The sequence below is a fragment of the Hirundo rustica genome, chromosome 18, assembly GCF_015227805.2.
Source record: "Hirundo rustica isolate bHirRus1 chromosome 18, bHirRus1.pri.v3, whole genome shotgun sequence".
NCBI classification, from domain to species: domain Eukaryota; kingdom Metazoa; phylum Chordata; class Aves; order Passeriformes; family Hirundinidae; genus Hirundo; species Hirundo rustica.
In genome coordinates, this window is record NC_053467.1 from 4,793,564 (window position 1) to 4,813,918 (window position 20,355).

Below are 20,355 nucleotides of genomic sequence, written 5' to 3' on the forward strand. Positions count from 1 at the left end.
TTAGCCTTTTGCTAGGAAAGCTGCCTTTGATCTCTCTCATTTCCAGTTTTCTCGGAAAACTCTGTTAGATTTAAAATGCAAATGAGTGGGTGACTTGTGTGTGTTCTGCATTTCAAGGCAGATCAGGAGACTGATACTGCAGCAGTTTGATACATGAGTTCTTATCTGCAGCTTTATCCCCCCAGCTGTTCTCGCTCTTTCATTTCCTTTGCTGGTCCTGCAGTGGCAGTTAAGTTACCTTCCAGGCTGGGCAAGCACCAGTGACTGGAATAATTAATATACACTTGGAAATAAATGTGGTGTTTGGATGCTTTGGCCCTTGGGAGGGAAAATAGGATAGGAGAGTATTTTCTATGACTTTGGCAGTGGGTTGGATTTGTTTTCATTTTCTACATTGGGAAGTGCTGGACAAAGTTGTTTCTTTCCCTCAAATAGCCAAATCTTTTTAGACAGGCCAGCAGCATTGTCCATTTCAATCTGTCAAGCCTCGGGCTTGTCCTTGTTTGTCACTTTGAGGCTCCTACCATGTTGCTGAGTATTTAAAGCACTGTGTGAGTGGCACATGCCTTCAGCTTTGAAGACATCTTGTAACACCTCCTAGGAGTAGGTGTTCAAATGGAACAGAAAATGTTGTGAAGCAGAATGTCTGTGGTGGAGCCTGAACTTGTTCCCATGGCTTGTATGCATGATTGGTGCCACCATCTGACAGCTCAAGTGAGAATTGGTTTAATAAACTTAAGAATGTGTTTTTTCATGGTAACATGTGCTAAACACACGGGGTTGTACAGCTGAGCTCTAATGGAACAAAAAGTGAACTGACAGTCTCCAAAACTGTTTATGAAAATTATTTTTAGGGTATTTATTATATTCCTGTATCCCAGATGCTACTCTACAATACTTCCTGATTAGTTACTAGATGCATCTAAAATTTGCATTTTAGATGGTTGTGTTCATAATTTTCCTCAGCCTGTATATCTCTCCTTTAAGAAAAGAATTGTGTTTTTCTATAGATACTTACTGAAAGCCCATTTTAAAAATGTTTTAAATGTCTCAAAGAGCTTAAAAGGCTTGTTAGCCCCTTCAGGAATGACTACTCTCTTGAATTTCGGTACCTGATCTTGGATTCTTTTGTCTTCAGCTGTTTGAGGTTGTGAAAAGCAAACAGTCCTGGTATTGGGGACTCGTGAAATCAGTTGGGTTTTGACCCTGTGATGGCAGATGAGAGCAGTGGCTGGAATGAGGCAAAACCTAGGAACAGCTATTTCTGTCTAGGAAGTAGATTGTCAGCCTCTGTAGAGTAATTAATTTAGAATGGTGATGTTCAAATGTTACTGGCCTTTATAAATAAAATATAAGAAGAGAGTACTCAACAGAGTAGTATTATTCTATTCTTACCTGCTGGATTTACTGGTTTGCATGAGTTCGTGTCAGTCTGCATGCTGTGTTGGGAGCTGCCTGTTGGCTCCACTGCAGCTGGACCTCATGCAGAGAGAGCAGAAAAGTTTTGGTTTTTTTTTTTTTTTTTTGTGTTTCAGCTGAACTGTAATTATACTGTTAGTCTTTAAAACCTCTTATTTAAATAATTTGTCTCTGGAATTCATGCTTTCTCCATGGAGCCAACCTACTTCTTGCTCTAACTTGTACTAAAACTCTACAGGTTTACGGGGTGTGGGGGGGGAAGTGCTGCTGTTATGCAAAATTGTTTCCCTTGGGAGGAAAGGGGGGAATTCTTCATGAGTTATGTATGAGCCAGCAGGTTCCACTGATCATAGCAGCTCTGCTAGTGCTGAAGACTTGTAGTATGAGATAATCAGCCCTCTAGTTTGTGAGAAATCTGCACAAAAGTTTAAATTCTTGCAACTCTTGCTGAGCTTGAGTAGGTTTTGCCATTATGATTCCTGATGGATGGTCAGATTTTGAGTATTCGTTACCTACACTTCTTTTGCATAAATATGAAAATGCTTTCGCCATTTGATGTGGTTTTTACTTACTGCTGTTAACAATAGATTATGGTCTGCTTGGAAAGAGCTATGCGTAGATTCCCCGTCTAAGTGGATTTATTTTAGGATAAGTAGGATTATAAGCTGCAGAAGTACCTTTTGTGAGTACCTCTGGAAAACCTACCACTTTTGCTCAAGGGGTATTTCCCTGAGCTCCTGTGCAGTTCAGGTCTTGTGCTCTTATCTTTACTACTTCTGGGGCCACAACTAATCAAGGAAATTCTTGGGAGGGGGGAAGGAAGCAAGGGTTCAAAGTGCGTCTGACAGTTGCAGAAGAAGGGAAGAACCAGATGCAAGGAGGAAGATGAGAAAGTGGCAGCCAAGGACGGTGAACACTTTTAAAGATGGAATTTGGCATTTAAAATGTTCTTTTCCCTGGCCTTGCCTTTGAACAATGCTTGAATTTTGGTGACGTGAACATCAGCTTGATAAATTTGCCTTGCCCAGGCTATATTAGGGGAACCTGTTGTGCATATATTTCACAGCTAAATTTTGTTTCTGTAATGTTCTGCATGTCCTCTAAAACTACTTGGACAAGCTGTATCCTTAATCCTGGAAGTGCTCAAGCATGGGTTGGCAGTTCAGCTCCCTGCTGACCACTGAAATGGAGGAAGCAGAAGTTGCTTCTGCTTCCTCCTTGCCTACACTTCTGTCCCTATTTCTTAAAATACATTTTGCACCAACGCCTCTGCCTTACCTCTCCTGAAACTATAATTTGTCAAAAACTGTGTGGATTTGTCTGTTTTGACTGTTCATGCTAGGGTGTTTAAACTTTCTTCAAGCATCAAGCTTGACACTTCCTTCCACTTTACTAAGAAGAGATACATTCCTCATTTTTTTTTCCCCCTGAAAATTGCCTGTAAGGTTGTCACTTGCTCTCTGCCAGGATGGGCAGCTGAAGACTCTCGTGACTCTCCCTAAAATCATTGAATTGCCTAGGTTGGAAAAGACCCCTAAGATCATTATGTCCAACCTTCCTACCTAGAAAAAAATCAACAGCTGAATTGTTGAAACCAGCAACTTTCTCTGCAGGGTCACAAAAAATAAAGATAACCAAAGTGATTATAGTTGACCCACATTTCCTGATTTCCACCCTTCCCGTTGCAGTTTGTTGTGTCTGGAAATCTTGCTAGCTGTTACCTTTGCTCTCTTTAGGTAATGTAGAAAGGAAGGCCTTAAGTAAAAAGGCTTCCATCATTTCTATAAACTTTGTTGAGCTTTCTTTCCTTTGAAAAGTTTGTGTTTCAGTCCACCTGTCTCTGTTTGGATTACAAACACTTGCATGATGTCGCAGTAAGATTAGAGGCACTGTTGATTCTATTTGCATGATGAGTAATAAATTCCCCCTAAAGCTTGTTTGTTGAGAAGAAAACATTATTTTTAACTTTTCAAAAAGGCTGGAGTTATTAAACACAGGGCAATATGCTGATAAAAGAGCTGCTCTACAAGCTGGTCAGCTACTGAAAACGATCTGTGGGTGACTCAGGTGTGCTGCAGGTTAAAATTCTGTGGAAGTGGTTGAACTACCCTCCAAGGGTGTTTTTCGGAACCCTTTGAGGCTCCCTAGTTTAAAGTCCTTACAAAGAAAATACTGTTAAGCAGTCTTCTAAATTTGCTTTGTTTCTAATTGGATTTAGCTGTTCTTGGTCAGAATTGCAGTGAAAACTGAGAAGTCTGGCCATGCCTAATCAAAATCTTCTAAAAGCACCAATTTTCCCTCACTCATAGTTCCCAAAACTCCCAGTTTGCTAACTGGGAGGGAGAGGCCATCATCCCAATGGGTTAAAACTAACTCTTCGTGTCCTAATGGCAGGGATCAAGTAACACTCCTGGGGTGTGCTTGGGTTTGCCAAGGTTTTTCAGACAGATTCGAGCTGACCTTTCACATGGACCTTGTACTGTACTGCCAGCTACCTGTATTAGTCAGCTTTCTCCCACTCATTGCTGGTTCCCACAGATAATACTCAGTTTATTGTACCTTTATAATGGAGTATGTATTATGCTTTAAGCTGTCTTTGATGGAAGTGAATTCTACTCTTCACAGTGTTCTGGGAGCAGTTCCTGTCTGAAGCGAATAACACAATTTTCACAATTAAAAGAAATAGAAAACTCTTTATACATAAATTTTTCCTCTGTACTCTGAATATTTGCCATTCTAGACTGGGCTGGATGGAACCCTCCAGCTCTGTGTTGGTCAGATGTTTAGCTCTGGACATTATCTTCCTCTTTATGTAAGGTGTTGGCTTCCTCCAATCAGGCTGGAGTGACTCACTCAGCTGGAGGCTGTGTCTGGGTATTGGTGGCCACACCTTCTGTGCATCTTTCTAACCCGTTGTGAATCCATCTGTACATTACAGCATGAAAGCCTCATAATGTAAACATGTACTGTGCGGAATAAAGTCACTTGCTTCATTTGAAACATGCTGCCTAGGAGTTTTACGGATTTTTCTCTTTTCTTCTTTCCCCCTCCCCTTGCAAGAGACAATTAGGAAACATCTCCCCTGTATTTCTCATGGGGAGAATTGATTTGCAAATATCTTCTTGTCTGTGTTGCTTTTTTTTTCTGAGAAGGAAATAGGGAGAGTCTGATCTCTTACAGTCCAAAACCCATTCTGTACTTTGTTTTATCTTGGGGTGTTTTTAACAACTTCTTTAGTTCATTTTAACCCATCTCAAAAAATGCTAAGTATAAGTACTCAAGAGTATGGAGGGGCTGACACAAATTTTGTGTGAAAATATTTGTTTTGTTTCATTCTTTAGAGAAATGGGTAATGTTTCTAGTTTATTTTCAGATTGCTACCCCCTTGATTGATATAATTGCTGTGGAGTAATAGTTTAGAACCCTTAGCTTCATACATTTACAGTTCTTTGGGTTTTTGGTTGTGTTTTTCCTCACACATGTTATTTTGCATATTATATTTCATTTGACATTTATCACTTGGCCTTTTAGTATTAAAAGTTATCAGTGTAACTGATGAATTTGAGGATTTGAGTGTATTTCATTACTCTCTTGATGAACTTTGCCACTTCACCCCTCAGTTACTTTCTTGGATGGTTCCTTGAAGCTGTAGCCTGTCCTGAGATACTGTGGCACAGCCTTCCTCTGCTGCAGAGGCTGACCCTTTGGTTTCCTTTTTAACCACCAAGGGTGGGGTTCTTGTGTTGTTAATGAGCTTGTGGGGACAAGTAGCCAAAAGTTGAGTTGTCTAAATGAAGCAGTTCAAATAAACCCTAGAAAAGCCTTGTAACTATTTCCAGTTTATCACAATGAGTGATTAGTCTGTCCTCTATATGGAGTTGTATTTTTTGCCACTGATTAAGTGGAGGTCTGAGGTGAAGATTGCTTTTTGCTTTTATAGCTTTGCCAGAAGAGCCCAGCCTCCAAACAGCTGCCTGAGTCAACTTAATTGGATATACTCTGTACTTCCAGGGAGGTTTTATAGCTGTGGACTGGCAATATTGCTGCAAAGCAGCTGGGACCAACCAGCATCTGTCATCTCATCATATGTGTTTCAAAATCTTTAGATAAGGCCTGGTCCTGGTTGTTGAGTACATCCCTGAGTTAATTTCCACATATTGAGGTCTTTGCAGAACTCCACTGTTGGGAATCTTTTTGGATGCATCCGCACTAATGCATGGTCTGAAAATCCCATTTTGTTGTGTAGGAATGATTGACCCCTTGTCAGGGCCCTGGGGGGAGGTTTTTTTGTGGCCGAGGCATCGATCTCCTGATTGGAATCTCCCAGTAAGGGAGAGTGTTAATGCCTTAGCTTTTATTGCGACTTACCGTGGAGATACTGTGCTACTATAATGTACTTGGGAGCTTAAAATTAGTCTGTGGTCAAATAATACAGCCTTGGATGTCAGTGACCTGCATTGTGATATCCCTTCCAGGTTATTGCAAAGGAGCCAGAACGAGTTCTATTCTTTTTCTAATTTGTTCTTGGCTTGGAACACTTCTTCTAATTTGAGACACTAATTAGGAGATGGTTTTAGTTATCACTTATCTTTTCTATAAAGAATTTTGTGCCTCAGCTGTCTTGACTTTAAGATTTTGGAGCAAGTCGCTGCTTTTGGCGTTTCGTATCTGCATTTCTGCATTATTCATATAAGGAGACTCTTGGATTTTTCGTTTTTGCCTGCAAGCCAAGAGAGCAGCAATAGACTTTTATCGTAGATATAGCTGGTGTTTCTAATAGTGTGTTGTATTAAAAAAAAAAAGCAGCATTTTTCATATTTTCTATTCCTCTGAGATAATGTAAGTGGTGTCTCTTTTTAGATTTAAAAAAAAAAAAAAAAAAAATTTCCTGTATTAGGATACTGGTTTTCTTTTGACCCTGAGTAACTCTGGAGAACTGTTTCCTGGCCGAATCCATGGGATAATGAGCTACAAGAGACTAGTTAGTATAGCCTCAGTCTGTTAATGATACAAAGTTCTACTCTAACTTTGTGTAAGTAAATGGTATTTAAATGCTTTCTTTTCCTTTTATGGGGAGAAGTGGGCATGAACAAATGCTATTTTATTAGTTCTGAAGTGAAAGAGGAACTTCATTACACAAGGGGATTTTTTTAAAGCATCAATTTGATGTGCAGATGTTGCCCCATCTTTTTTTTTATTCTTCTCATTTTCCCCTCTCCCTTCCCTTCCAGTGTGTAATTCAGCAGTTTACTTTCAGTAAGCCCCCACAGCTGTGATTTTGGACTTTTTCTGAGGTGGAATGAATTTTGCTTTGGAGTTCTTGGGCCTTGTACTTTCCCAGTTGAAGTCAGAGTAGGAGCAGTGTTTTGGCATGAGTGGATGTCACAGGCCATCAGCAGCTATTGCACATGTGTGGTCTTTGCTGTACAGTGTCATCTTTCCTTCTCCTTTCCCAAAGGGGTGTCTTTCCACTTTTGCCATTCACAATGACTTCTGGCTTGTCTTTTTGGGCTTAGACAAAGGCCTTTCATTCTGATAGCTTTGGTTGTTTTAAAGGAATGATCCTTATCCTTTGCCATCTGATTCTATGTCTGTGGTTCAGGTGGCCTTCTCTCCAGCTCCTGTCTCCATCAGCAGTTATCAAAGCGTGTTCTTTTTTCAGTCTCCTGAGGAGTGTGTGTTTTTAAAGGTTCTGGTTGGAGGGTGTTTTTCTTTTCTCTTTAAATAAAAGGCTAAGCTTTCCTGTTTGGCCAGAAATTGTTCAGCTTTTTATGGTTAAATTGAGGCAACTGTGACTCCAGAATTTGTTATTCCAGGCTTATGAGTACAGAATTGTGGGTGTTTCATTCTGTATCCTACTTGTTCTTCATTAATTGAACCTTCATTTAATGATGAGTTTGGAGAAGAAAGAAAAAATGGATTAATGTCGGAGTGAATCATAACAATTTGACTCCAGCCTGTTGTGACCCAAAAATAGGCTAAACTTAAATGTTATTAAAAGATTTCTGGGACGTAATAGTTCATTATCCTGTAGCAGCCTGAAAACAATAATACATTTCTTCTGAAAGTTATAATGGATTGTAGATCAACATGAGATGTTAGTGCACCAATCCAACTCTGTTTTTTGAGAATTTGGTGTGTTTGCCCTATTGAAGTTTGCATATGCTAAAGGCACAAGTCACTGGGTAAGCACTGAGAAAGCTTTGTGCTGGAGAGGCTGGAATATTGGCACTTGTGTAAGAGATGGGATTGATGGTGGATAAGTGGATTGCCTAAGTCTTCCCCATAAAATTATTTAAGATACAATGTTAAGAATATTGACATACAGGTTGTATGCCTCGTGATCAAAGACATATGGAAACCTGGAAAAGAAATGAAGGATTTAAAACTGAAACCAGCTGTTTGGGCAACTGTAGATTTGGAAAGATCACTGAGCGTAACCAGTTGGTGCAGTTTAGTTCTACTGGCTTTTAAAACTGTTAGAATAATTACTGAGAGGAACATGTGAAGCAAAGTGGTGATTAAATATATTTTCAGAAAGGTTATTTAACTGCAAAATCCACTGAAATCCATTTTTCCTATATGTTTTTTTAAATATATATATTATTTCATGTGTTTGCCTTGGTGTCTGGTTTTTTTGGCATTAAGATTTGCTTCTTGCCGGCCCAGAAGTTTGAATTCAATGTTAATCATGGCTTTGGTGAACAAAGATCTTTCAGTATGTTTTTATATTTGAAATCTTTCTCTCTTAGTAGAACCTGGCCAGGTGGAAATGACCAGAGTTGGATCTCTTAACCTCCAGAGGTGGCTTGAACAGTGTGTAAGAATGGACTGTTTGAACTCTATTTGAACTTTGGGTCATTAGTGCAACACTAACATAATCCCGGTTGGGTTTTTTTGTTGTTGTTGTTTTTAAACCAATCAGGTTGGGTTTTTATGTAGGGTGTCTTCTGAAATGTGACTGACCTGCACCCATCCATTGAAACATGGGTGCAAGGAACCAGCAATGTGCCTTCTCAAGCCTTTAAAAGCAAGTCCCTTAAAAATCTCTTTGCATTAATTGGCCTCTTTATTATCCTTTCTTTCTCCCCCATTCAGTGTTAACGTGAGCAGGGAAATCACTGGTGTTCATATAATGTTGTACAGTAAAGCTTCATCTCTTTTCTCCTCGTTTGATTTGGTTTGGTGAGATTGGAGATATCTTGTGAAATGTTTGTGAGTTTCGTGTTCAAGAGCCAGTGGTGGAAACTGCCCCCGGTGTGGTCTGATCTGTCACACTCAGGTTTGCAGGCTCTTGGGGTGCTTTGCATTATGCAAATGGGACAGGAACAAGTCAGATGATATTCAGCATGGATCAGAAACTATTTTGAAGTGTCTTCCTCTTGTGTTTGTGTGTGTCCCACTAGCAGCAAGGAAGTGGGAACAGCTTTGCGGTTACAGGAAAACAAGGAAAGTTCCCTTTTCTATTAAATGTTCTCACTCTGAAGATCACCCAGACTAAATACCTGTCCCTTTCCTCTTCAATTCAAGATGTTGCTAGACATAAGTCAATAAAAACATTAAATAAACTTAATCAAAAATGCACTGATTAAAACTATCCCTCTGCAGGTGACAAATCTCTGATAAGTATCATTGCAGTTCCTTAGTGGTAGTGGTTTAAATGCCTTAAGCAGTGTTTTTTATATTGTAGAAAACTGAACTCTTAATGTCACACTGAACCAAAACGTTGTTGGCTCTATGCACTGAGAACACCTTGATTTGTACAGGGAAGGATAAGCTTCATTAATTTCTCTTTCTTTTAGTCAATGCTGCTTTCATAAGTGAATTTCTTATCTAGTTATGAAAATGTCTTGTTTTAAGGAAGGGTTTGATTACATGCAGTTGGATTAAGATTCTGATAGCAAAAATTCATTTCTGCCAGGAGGGTAAAATGACACTATTGGTGCTGCTGTTCTTTTTGTAGGGATAGGATTGTTAGTGCAGCCCTGCAGAGCTGACAGGATTGGGTCTCCCCTTCTGGCTTTCCCCGGGGAGCCATCCCAAAATTAAATGGGTGATAAGTGCTTTTGGCAGGTCTGCACCTCTTCCCCACAAATGAGAGTTAAATTCAACATTTTAAATGAATACATAAGAGGTGGGGCAGCAAGTTCTGCATATGTACAACCAGGGCTGAGGCAATAAAAAGCTTTGTGTGGAGACTGACCAAATTCCTAATTGTGGCTATGTCTGTATAATACAATACAAAATCACAAGGGCTGTGAGAGTGTGAACAGGCTTTTTGTGGGCTGAATTAAGACATATTGTAAAATCACTGGCCAAGGGCAGATGCATGGGAGCTGTGCTCTGAGACTTATGGAGTAATTAGTCTGAACTGACAGGTGAACCTGCTCAGTAAGAGATTGGATCTTGTGGCTCTTCTTTTTTTCCCCCTTTCTCAGGTCTTTGCATAACTATCTTAAAGTGCTGCTAAATTGTCAAATTGAACCTCAAGTGTTGCAGGATCTGATTCAGAGAGACTGAGGCTTTTACTGTCCTGCAGGATGCAGCTGGTTTTTTTCAGGGAAAAAGTTAGGGGCTGTTACCTGTTTGAAAACCAATTTTCCATTCATCTTACAGCCACCAGTGTGTTTTTAATTCCTTATATGGTTTCTTGCTTACCTCTGTTTCCCTTAACAGTGTTACTTAATCCTAAGGCATCATCCTGTGCCTATTTAGTTCTAGAATCCAGCATGCTTTTCTTTTTTCATTTTTTTTTCTTTCTGATTTTTTTTCTTAAATTTCCCTATTATTGATTCTTGCTTCCAGCTTCCACCAAGGTAGGAGAGCAGTAGCCATCAAAACCATCTCTTGTATATTTGAGGCCATTTCATACCTCCCCTCTTCCCTCTGCCAATATTCATATTCTGCAAAAAGAAGAGTTAAGGGATAGTTCCATGCTGCATTTCTTCAATACTCTGTCTTAAAGCAAGGTTAAAACTCTCTTCCCGTGATGGCTTTCTGTCAGACTGGTCACAGATGCAAATTGCTACTTTGTGTTCATCCACTTTGTGTTCATCCACCGCATAGGAAAAATCAGTGAGCAGCTGCTGGTCATGTGCAATTTCAAGATCTTCGTTTTTCAAATGGTTTGTTCTTTACTTGCTGCATTCCCAGTTAAAGCATCTGGGAATGGTACTGGCTCCAGTCTCAGTAAATTAGTCTTTAATATTCTGCAATATATTAAAATTACACTGATGTATTACTTACTGTTTATGTAGTATGTATTTAGAGATGCCTGATTCTCCCTTCCAGTATGTTATATTAGAATGGGTTAAATAGGTACAAATCTAGCAAAATATTGGCTTACAGCTATGGTGAACCTTGCAAAGCTGCCGATTCTAGGAAATTGGCCTCCTGTTATCTCTGATTTTATGCTTTTTCCATCTGTCTCAAAATGAAGAGATTAGGGCTGATCCTTGCTATGTGTGTGAGGCAGATTATGGTAATCTTATTATTCTGATCTCATTACATTTAATCTCTAGATCTGAAAATATCCTGGCTTTAACCCTTTCTTCAACAGCTACAAAAAATGTAGTGAAAAAAAGGTGGTTGAGGTGTGTTCTACAAACTTCAGATTAAATGTTTATTTTATCCTGAAATAGTAAAGCACTCAAAGACTTTGCTACTTGGGGTCAAAGACTTTGGTGGTGGTTTATTGTTTGGGGGGTTTTTTTTGGTTGGGTTTGTTGGGGGTTTTTTTGGGGGGGAGGGAAGTCTTAACAGACAGTCTAAAATGATGTATAAATCAACTCATTTGAGTTACAAAGGATGCAATTCACATATGACAACAAATTAGTAATGGATATTACAGTTCAGAAGATTGGGAAATTCTTAGTTCCCAATAGGTCAGAATTATTTTATTTACCAGCTTTTCTGAAATGAAATAGGATTTTCCAGAGCTTTGTCTCTGTGTTTGACACACAAAAATAGAAAACTTCATGGAGTGTCTCCTCATATTCTTACAAGAACACAGAAGTTAATGCAAAATGCCAGAAAGCGTGTAGCTGGGTAGTTAAAATGCAGAAGGGACAACTCACATGGAGCACAAAATTCCCTGGATTTTCCTTATCTAGAGGTTCACTCTGGTTACTGGCAAGTCGTTTCAGTTTTAACTGACTGTAAAGGGTTAACTTTGTAGTTTGTGACAGAGAAGACTTCTGCACTGGGGTATTTTACTGAACAAACATTGTCAGGTGGACTTTGAAGATTACAAGAGCTCTTTATCTGAGACGTGGGGAGGAAGCTCTGTCCTCTCTACACAGTTTTGGGCATCAATTATGAAACAACTGGTATTGCTTCTTCAGGCCTGGAAATGAAAAGAAAGCAAAAGGACAGCTGCTGGTGGGAGTTAAAAAGCAAATGTGATTCTCTGTCTTTAAAAGCTTGGTATTTTATTGTAACTCCTGTTTGAACAGATTCATAGGATGAGGTTTTATTGTACTACACTTGATGGAGTTCTAAATTAGATAGTGTAGGGAATTCTTTTGAAAGCATTTGGATATTTCTCTGAGTATTTTACTGGTCATCTCTGAACATGGAGCATATTTGCCAGTTTCCTTTCTGAAGCTACATTTGGAGAAAGGGGAAAATATGTGATGGTGCTTTGAAGCTGGGATAGGAAGAAACAAGTTCCTTCTCCTCCTGTGTTTCATCTGTTATTTTTATAGGTCATCAAAACAGTGCACTTTCTGTACAGTGGTGTTTATTGTTACACCTGGTTTTGAGAGTATCTGCAGTGCTGGGACATCACTGAAGTGGCTGCCTGGAACTCCAACTGCTTGGAGTGTCTGACTAATCAGGCCTTATTGTTTTGTGCAGTTCAGGGACCACTTGATCTTCTCCTCTAGTTGTAATTCTTGTGCTCTGTGGAAACAGAATTCACCCAAGTAACTGAGCTTCTCTGGGTCTGAGCAAGTAAGAAAAAATCGAACCCTTGAAAATGATGTTTGTTTCTTTCTTTTCTTTCACTCTGTCCTGTCTTGACTGACTCCTCAAACACTTGGACCAGCACAGCATGGGGGTAAGTGGTGAGAATGAATGGCTGGAGGGAAGAAAATACAGGGAGAAGCTGAACTTAGCTCTGTCACAGGCTCTGCTTATGGAGCTGTGTCCTGGGGACATATCTGAACTTTGCAAACAGGACACTCTGTGTTGAGTGTCACTCGTATTGTGGTAGCACAGACGTTCATAGAGTTGCACTGTGAGCTGGACAAAGGTTTGGTGGAGTTTAGGTCTGGTTTTGTTGTGGTTTTTTTGGGGGGGGGGTTGTGTTCAGTGGCTTTTTTTGTTTTGGCTTGTTTTTTTTGACTTGTGTGGGAGTTTTTTGTTTTGTTTTTTAAGGTAAGGTTATCTTTGACTTGATATCAAGTAGTTAGCTTTGCTGGGTGAACTCCTATGCAAGTTGGATCAGCCACCCCAAGCTGATGTGGATGGTGCTCTCCATTCCTGCCCTGGGGCTGTGCATTTGGCCAAGTCTCATGATGGCGAAAGCAGCCCTTTCTTTTTGTACCTTGAGTTATTTTTCTTGCGGTTCTCAAGAACTCTTTAAAAATTTGCCTTACCAAAAATGCTACTTCTATTGTGCATTCACACTGGGTGGTGATGGTTGTTTTGCTTTAAGTGCTGAGTTGCTGGCAATGTTTTAATATATTTTTAGATAACAGTGAAGTATTTGTTTTTTCAAATGAGAGGTAGGAAATTGCAAAGAATAAAGAATTGCATGAGCTGGCTCAGTGATAGCAAGCCTGTTCCATTTGGGATAGTGGAGGAGGAAGGGAGAATAGATGCTGAGGTAAGAGCTGTTGCTGTGACACTCCCCCGGTAATAGCTTCAGCAAGGAGCTGTCAAGGGTGGAAGGAAAAATAAAGATGTTGAGAATTCGTTGACTTTGACACTTGATGTGAATCATATCTCCTCTGTTGTAAGGGGACAATAATTCAAATGAGCACAGTGAACCCTTCCTGTGGCAAACACAAAGCTGTTCTTTTTTTCTCCCCTGAACTTGGTTCTTGGCAAAGCAGAATGTCACTGATGATGGAGACAGGAATGCAACAAAAACCCACCGAGGTCATGCAGCAGCAGCCAAATTTTATTGTCAGGCCCCCCCCCCCCCCCTTATATAGGGGCTTCAAATTTCCTGTGCTTACTTATGTGATTGGTTAAGGATCTTAACTCGCTGGCTAATGATATGGGTGCTGTTATGGTTCAAAGGGATTGGCTGACGTCCCCTGTTTGAGTTTGCATCTGACCTATCAGTACCATGCCTGGGGCCTTGTTTACTTCCACCTTCAAATGAGTGAGGTTGGTCAAGCTGGTGTCTGTTAATCCAAATTATCTGTGCAGCTGTAGACCAGCTATAGCTGTCACAGTTCCCCCTTTTCTGTTTAAAAAATGCAGTGTCCTTTGTCACCTTCTGTGGGGCCCCTTGCAGATGGGATGACAAAGACAGCAAGATGACACAGATGATTCCACCCAACTCAACAAGCCTAGCTTCTCCCAGCCAGTGATGCATTCCACATATTGAAGATGTTACATTCATTCCCAGGAGCTGTTAGGCAGAATTTCCAACAATACAAGTTCTCAAAATGGCACACCAGAGGCTTATTGGAAGTTTACAAACTTAGAACTTAATTCTTAAACAGGAAACATTTCAACCTCAGAAGAGTGGGAAAAACAGTCATCAGGTAAAACAATTTGTCTTAGGTCTGTGATTCATATCCTTAAATATATAAAAATCCTTAGGTCCTTGTATCTTTAAGTATTTAAAATCCTTCTAATAGTGTTAAGTGATTTAGGGTATAGATAGCACCAGGCATTCCCCCTTTTTCTGTTTAAAAAAAAAAAGTTTTAAAGTGCTGTGTGCAGGCTCTACCATGGCCTGTTCTATTACTGAGTGGGAAATGCTAGTGTAACACACCCCATAGCTGTAGGAATCATTTTGTGTTCAGTGAGGTACGCAACTGCTTTTGAAAGTGCCACTCAGTAAACTAATTGAAAGTTATTAAAGGAAACATCCCATATCTTAGTTTGGTTTTATAAGTCACATCTTAGGAATGACACATCCTTGTGTTAGTAATGTCTTTTCTTGAGGTATTTGGGTAAAATCATCAGTGGCTTGTCACTCTAAGGGTAACAACACTATTCAGCTGCATCTGTAGAATCCTTTTGTAAAGTTAAAATACTAAAAACATAGTGTAAGGTCATTAAATATGGACAATAATGTCTAGTAGAAAGGGTCTCAGATCTTGGTTTTGGTCTATCTTAATTGATGGCCCATCATTAGACAAATGAATGTAAAGTGTCTGTTTTGGTTTGGGTCTCTGCTCTTGAACGCTGTAGTACTTAAGATTGTCAAGTCAGCATTTCCAGGAGCATTCATTTTGCAAGAGTCAACGTTGGGTATTAGTTATGGATTAAAACAATAATATTCCTTTGTACAAATGAAATCATATTTTAAAGAAATGAGTCCTAGGAGTTATGTACAAATGAAATGCAAAAATGTTACTGTTGCTCCTGCTGTCTGAAATACCTTTGAAATAAATTTAACAAAACCCTTAGAATGTTTATAAGCTAAGTTTCAGAAAAATCAGATTATACCAAAGAAAATTCTATAAAGCAATGAAAAGCACATATTTATTTTCCTTATAACCTTGGAATTTTATTCATTAGAAGTTGTTAAGTTTCTCTCTATTTGCAAAGCACCTGTTTGTCTTAATAAGCTTAGATACATTTCCCTTTTGATTGCAAATAAAGCACTGCACTTTCTTTTAAATCAAGGCGTATGATCTTAAAATATATTGCCAGTTATGCACAGGTTATATTGTGCTCGTTGTCTTGAACAAAATGACTGCGAACATATAAATCCCCCCAGACATGTAAACTTGCAAACTGTTATCCAACTGCATGAACATTTTCTCTGCTAAACAAAACTAGTACCTTTATGTTTGCTTTCATGATCTTAAAATATTCTTTTCAGAGCTTTTAAAATAAACATTGTTTTTGAATTTATAATAGAAAAGGTTGAATTCAAAATCAGAACATTATTTTCTATTCTGGACTTATTTTAAACTTTCATTCTAGGTTTTCGTACTTCCACAGAATCTGTTGGTTTTCTACACTTTATAGTTTTGAGACTCCATACAAGGCTATCCTGGCAAGCTGATGTTAATTACCAGAGATATATGGCACAGTACAGGGATTTAGAAATCTATGCCTTGGGTTTTGCTCTGCATGGTATACCTTATATTAGTATGTCCTGTCAAAAATAAGGTGATAAAGTCTAGAAAAATCTTATGTAAGGTTTTCCCTCCACAAGCACAGTTAATAGATTTCCTTTTGGTGTTTTCTCAATAACCTTCTAGGCTTTTAGAGCTTTGTTTTGACTCTGCCTGGATTACTGTAGATGTATTACTTGTTAGATAAATAAAAATAGTGAATTTGTCATGTCCAATGTTTGAAGACTTTATCAAAGGAGTTTTTAATGTGTCAACTCTGGCAATCAGGGTTCACCCTGCATACTGGGCACCTGAGCTGCTCACAAGTGAATGGCTATAGTGGGCTGCAGCAATTGTGGTAGCCAGGTGCGTCCCACCCGCCACGTCCAAACATCTGCAGCCGGAGCATCCTGGGCCCCCTGGCCTCGTGCACTGGCCTGCTCCACTCCTGCAGTGGGGGTGGCTCAGCACCAGCTCGGCACCAGCACTTGCCATGGCCCTGCTCTGTTGAAAGGGGCATAGCTGTCGGAGCAAGCCCCAGCCCTGGACAGCCACGTCTGTGATGCTGGCTCATTAGCGACGACAGCGAGAGCAGTGCAGCTCGAGGCCATGCCATCCACCTTTCTGAGCTGCAGTGGCGACTGACGGGTTGGGGCTCTTTGGGACTCCTCAAGATGGCCAAACTCACCAGGGTCGAATGGAAAACTGCGGCACCGCGCTGAATCAATAGCGGCAAAGGTGTCTTTTCTGGCGTAGATGGAGTCTTGAATCGGTGTGTGTCCCAGGGGCTGCTCCATCTCTGGCAGCAGCGGTGCACTCACAGTAGCAGCAGTGGTGATTCCAGGGTCCCCGGATCCACCGTTACTTCTGGGTATGACGTTTATCTCTGATGTGTGCAGATGGAATGGTTGCACAGGCATGGTTGGAACTGTAGGGCCCTCCATCACCATGGGATCTGCATGGCCAGACAAGCAGGCATGGTCACAGAATGCCCACTTGTAACGGCTGCAGAGCACGGAGTGGCAGACGTGGCTTGGCAGTTGCCAGAGGCTCGGCAGCACCCAGATGCTTGGCAGGAGCTAGGCGCTGTCTCGTGGCAGATGGGCACGATCTCATGGGAGTCACCTGGAGTGGCTGGGCAGCAGGCGAGCAGCTCTCCACCGCCAGGTTCAGCAGCGGTGCGCTCCGCTGGCAACGCGTGCTGGCAGGGGGTGGCAGCCTGGTTCTGGACAGCAGCAGGGTGCTCTGTGGGCAGGTCATCCCTGCCTGGGGATGCTTCGTGGCTTTGCGAGGTGGTTTCATGGTGCACTGTGACTGCTCCGCCCATCCTCCACCGCTCACCTGCTGCAGTGTCTTCACTTCCCGCCTTGCCCAACACCCTGTTTTTGCCACAGGTGCCTGCGGCATCCCCTCCACCATCCTTGTGTCCTGCTCATTCTTTTACTGTTCTAGTAAGTCCATAATGAGCCTCCAGGGCTTTACAACATCAAGAGCGATTTTATTGCCCATGAAGGCTTCAGCAAGTATACATTGGCGAGCACACTCCCAAGTTTTTAGGTCCAGAGTGGCCCCTTCAGTCCCATCCAATCTGTGGTTCTTGCACCACTCTATCAGGGCTAGTAAAGCCCATTTAACATACCTTATACTCCTGTTCTTTAGAAAAAAGTCCTTACCTGTAGGATGGGATCTTCTGGTGTGGAAGCCCATGCTCCCATTTCTCCTGGCAGCATCTTCTATTTATAAAGGGTCCAGAGCAAAACCACGGCTCTCTATGCTGTTTTTAGCAGCTCTGCACACTGCAGGCAGCTATTCCCCACTGCCCCTCTGTCTCCCCCCTCTACCTGTGGCAGCTTGTTCTATCACGTCGGTGGTCACCAATTGTTGCTGATGACGGAGACAGGAATGCGGCAAAGAACACACAAAGATCGTGCAGCAACGGCCAAAGTTTATTGTTGGGTGCCCTCTTTTATTGGGGCTTCAAATTTCCCGTGCTTACCTATGTGATTGGTTAAGGATCTTAACTCCTCCCAGCTCGTTAGCTAGTGGTATGGGTGCTGTCATGGTTCAAAGGGATTGGCTGGGGTCCCCTGTTTGAATTTGCATCTGACCAATCAGTAACACATCTGGGGTCTTGTTTACTTCCATCTCCAAATGAGTGAGGCTGAGCGAGCTGGTGTCTGTTAATCCAAATTATCTGTGCAGCTGTAGACCAGCTATAGCTGTCACAGCAGAGCATAGATTGCAATCCCTTTGAGGCAGGGGCTGGCTCTGTAAACAAAATCCATAAGACTCCTGTGCAAAATTCTAGCAAACAGAGTTGTTGGAGCCCTGGGTTGATGAGGCAAGTCTTTAATTTGTGGTGTCTGTTGGTGTAAGACAGCTGCAGTAAGCCTTGCATCTGAACGCCTCATGTAGCCTGGAGATTGGATGATGACTTTTCATAACACAGTTGAAAATTAATGAGGCTTTCTAGATTACTTTAAATACTATTTTCTGGTCTAAATATCACTAGTTATTCTTTCCCATTTTGTGTATGAAGTCTGCTTAATAAAAATCTTTGTCCTTCCGTCCCACAAACATTCATGTAATTTTTTTCTTCATCAATAAGCCTGGGAAATTTTATGACCAAAGCTGAATTGTGCTTTTCCAAAGGTGCAACTACTGTTGCCCATCCTAACAACAATAGGACAATGTATTTTTACAAATTTGATTATATATTTATTATCTTGAAACATATGTATTTTATAGGTATGTATTTCAAAGCAAAGACTGACAGGAGTTTGTGGAGAGGTTTTCAGACCCTGCCTAGGCTCTCCTGGCACTGTTGCTTTGCAGCAATTGCTCAGAAAATTGTGTGTGGTCCTTTTAAAAGTAATTTTATTTTTCATCCCAAAATGAGATTTCAACACCCTTTATTTCACTCTTCTCAGTAGGATGAGGATTGAAATGCATGGATGGGGAGGTCAGGATTGTCTTGGTTTTGAAAGACAGTTGTCTGCCAAGGAAAGCTAGAGCCTCTCTTGTAATGGAGAATGTAAACTACCTTCCCTCTAAATTATTACAATTTTGCAATTAGGGGCTTTCACGCAAAGATATGGAAATAGGAGGAACAGTTCTTTACTAGGAATATTAAAAAAAAAAAAAAGGAAAATACAAACATAGTAAAAAAAAAAAAAAAAGGCAAGGAAGCAAACAAAAATCCTGGAAAAAAATGTGACAGAGTCAGGGATATGACCTGGCACCTTGTTGGTCAGGGTGTTGGAAGCAGTCCAAATAAATCCTCCTGGAGTAACAGATGTTGTTCTGTGGAGTAGAGATGGTCCTGTAGAAAGTCCAGTGGTGACGAGATGGGTCCAGTCTTCCTCCAGGAATCCAGTTAAAAAAAAAACCAGATACCTTGTGTCTTTCAGTCCTAGTTTTTATCTAGCTAGGGACAGCTGGCTCCTCCTCCACTGGGTGGAGCATCTCCCAATGGGATGATGGAATGTGTCATGTCACTGGTGGGCCCTAATGGCCCATTATCAGAAGATGTCCCCCTGGAGGATGGAGGGGTGGTGAAAGAGATAAGAAACACTGCCCCACCTGGTTTTAATGGCTGGGCCATTATCAGAAGGCATCTGCCCCCCTCCCCCCTGAAGTAAGAAGGATAACACATCTCCCAAAAAACAGCTTTCAACAGATGAAATAGAATACACGTTTTTAGGTTACATAATCCGAGACAGGATGTATTTTGAAATTGGGGAAAATGCAGTTTAAATAGATGGCGATAATACTATTCTTAGATCACTGAGGCTGTAAAACCTTTTTGGTGCTAAGAGGAAATGGCAGCTTGAGCTTCATTGGCCAATGATGAGCCTTTGCAGCTGGGGCTGAAGTGGGTGGTGCTGACATTTGGGGCAGCTGTCTCGGGGTAATGGAACTGTGGGCTTTCCCTTCTTCTGTACTTTCAAATGCAAATTGCGGAGTATGCCCCGGGGACAGGCAGAAAATTCCGTGTGGGTCTCATGTGTGAAAGAAATTAGTAAATACTGATTGTCAAATTCTGATTGTTCAGTTGCTGCAGAGAGGTTGTTGCAGTTAGCACTCACTTGATGTGCTATGTCTAAAAGATTTGAGTTTTGTGCACTAGTATTAACTTGTAATTTCCAACACCATAAAGCCCTGCTTTCTCCTGTGTGCAGTTTTGCAATGTGTGGTAGGATGGAAGGGATGACTTTTGCTCTGCACCTGGGTGAGGTAACCTGTAAAGAATTAAACTTGTCAGAAGACCAGCAGCTGTCATTGTTGACAGTACAGAGCACAAAAACAGACTTGATGGATGAGCCCACCAGCATTTCTTGTGTGCCCCTGAACTTCAGAGCTTCATGCATGAAGTCTGAGTTTTTTCTGTCTATGCTACATAAATCTTTAGATGTGTCTTGCCAAGATCTGTTAGCTTGAGCTGGCTGTCTGACATGAAGGTATGGCTGACCTGACTCTCCATCTTTATCCATTAAAGCTTGTATACAGTTTGGAAAAAAAACGGTCTTAACACTTGAGGAAACAAGCCTGCCATCAGAAAACACAGATACATCTAGGTCTCAGCTGAGTCACTCACTCCTGCTTCCCCAATTCCCTTCCTCCCACTTGCCGTCAGTGAGTTCTGAATTTTAGTTGCCCCAGAGCAGCACTACCCACGTGCTCC

At 41.0% G+C, this 20,355-nt stretch overlaps 1 protein-coding gene across 1 annotated transcript in view; it reads left to right on the plus strand.

The window, feature by feature from the left end:
* The window catches only part of GRB2 (growth factor receptor bound protein 2), a 51,186-nt gene that overhangs the window by 12,360 nt on the left and 18,471 nt on the right, over positions 1-20,355 (plus strand). The window lies entirely within an intron of this gene.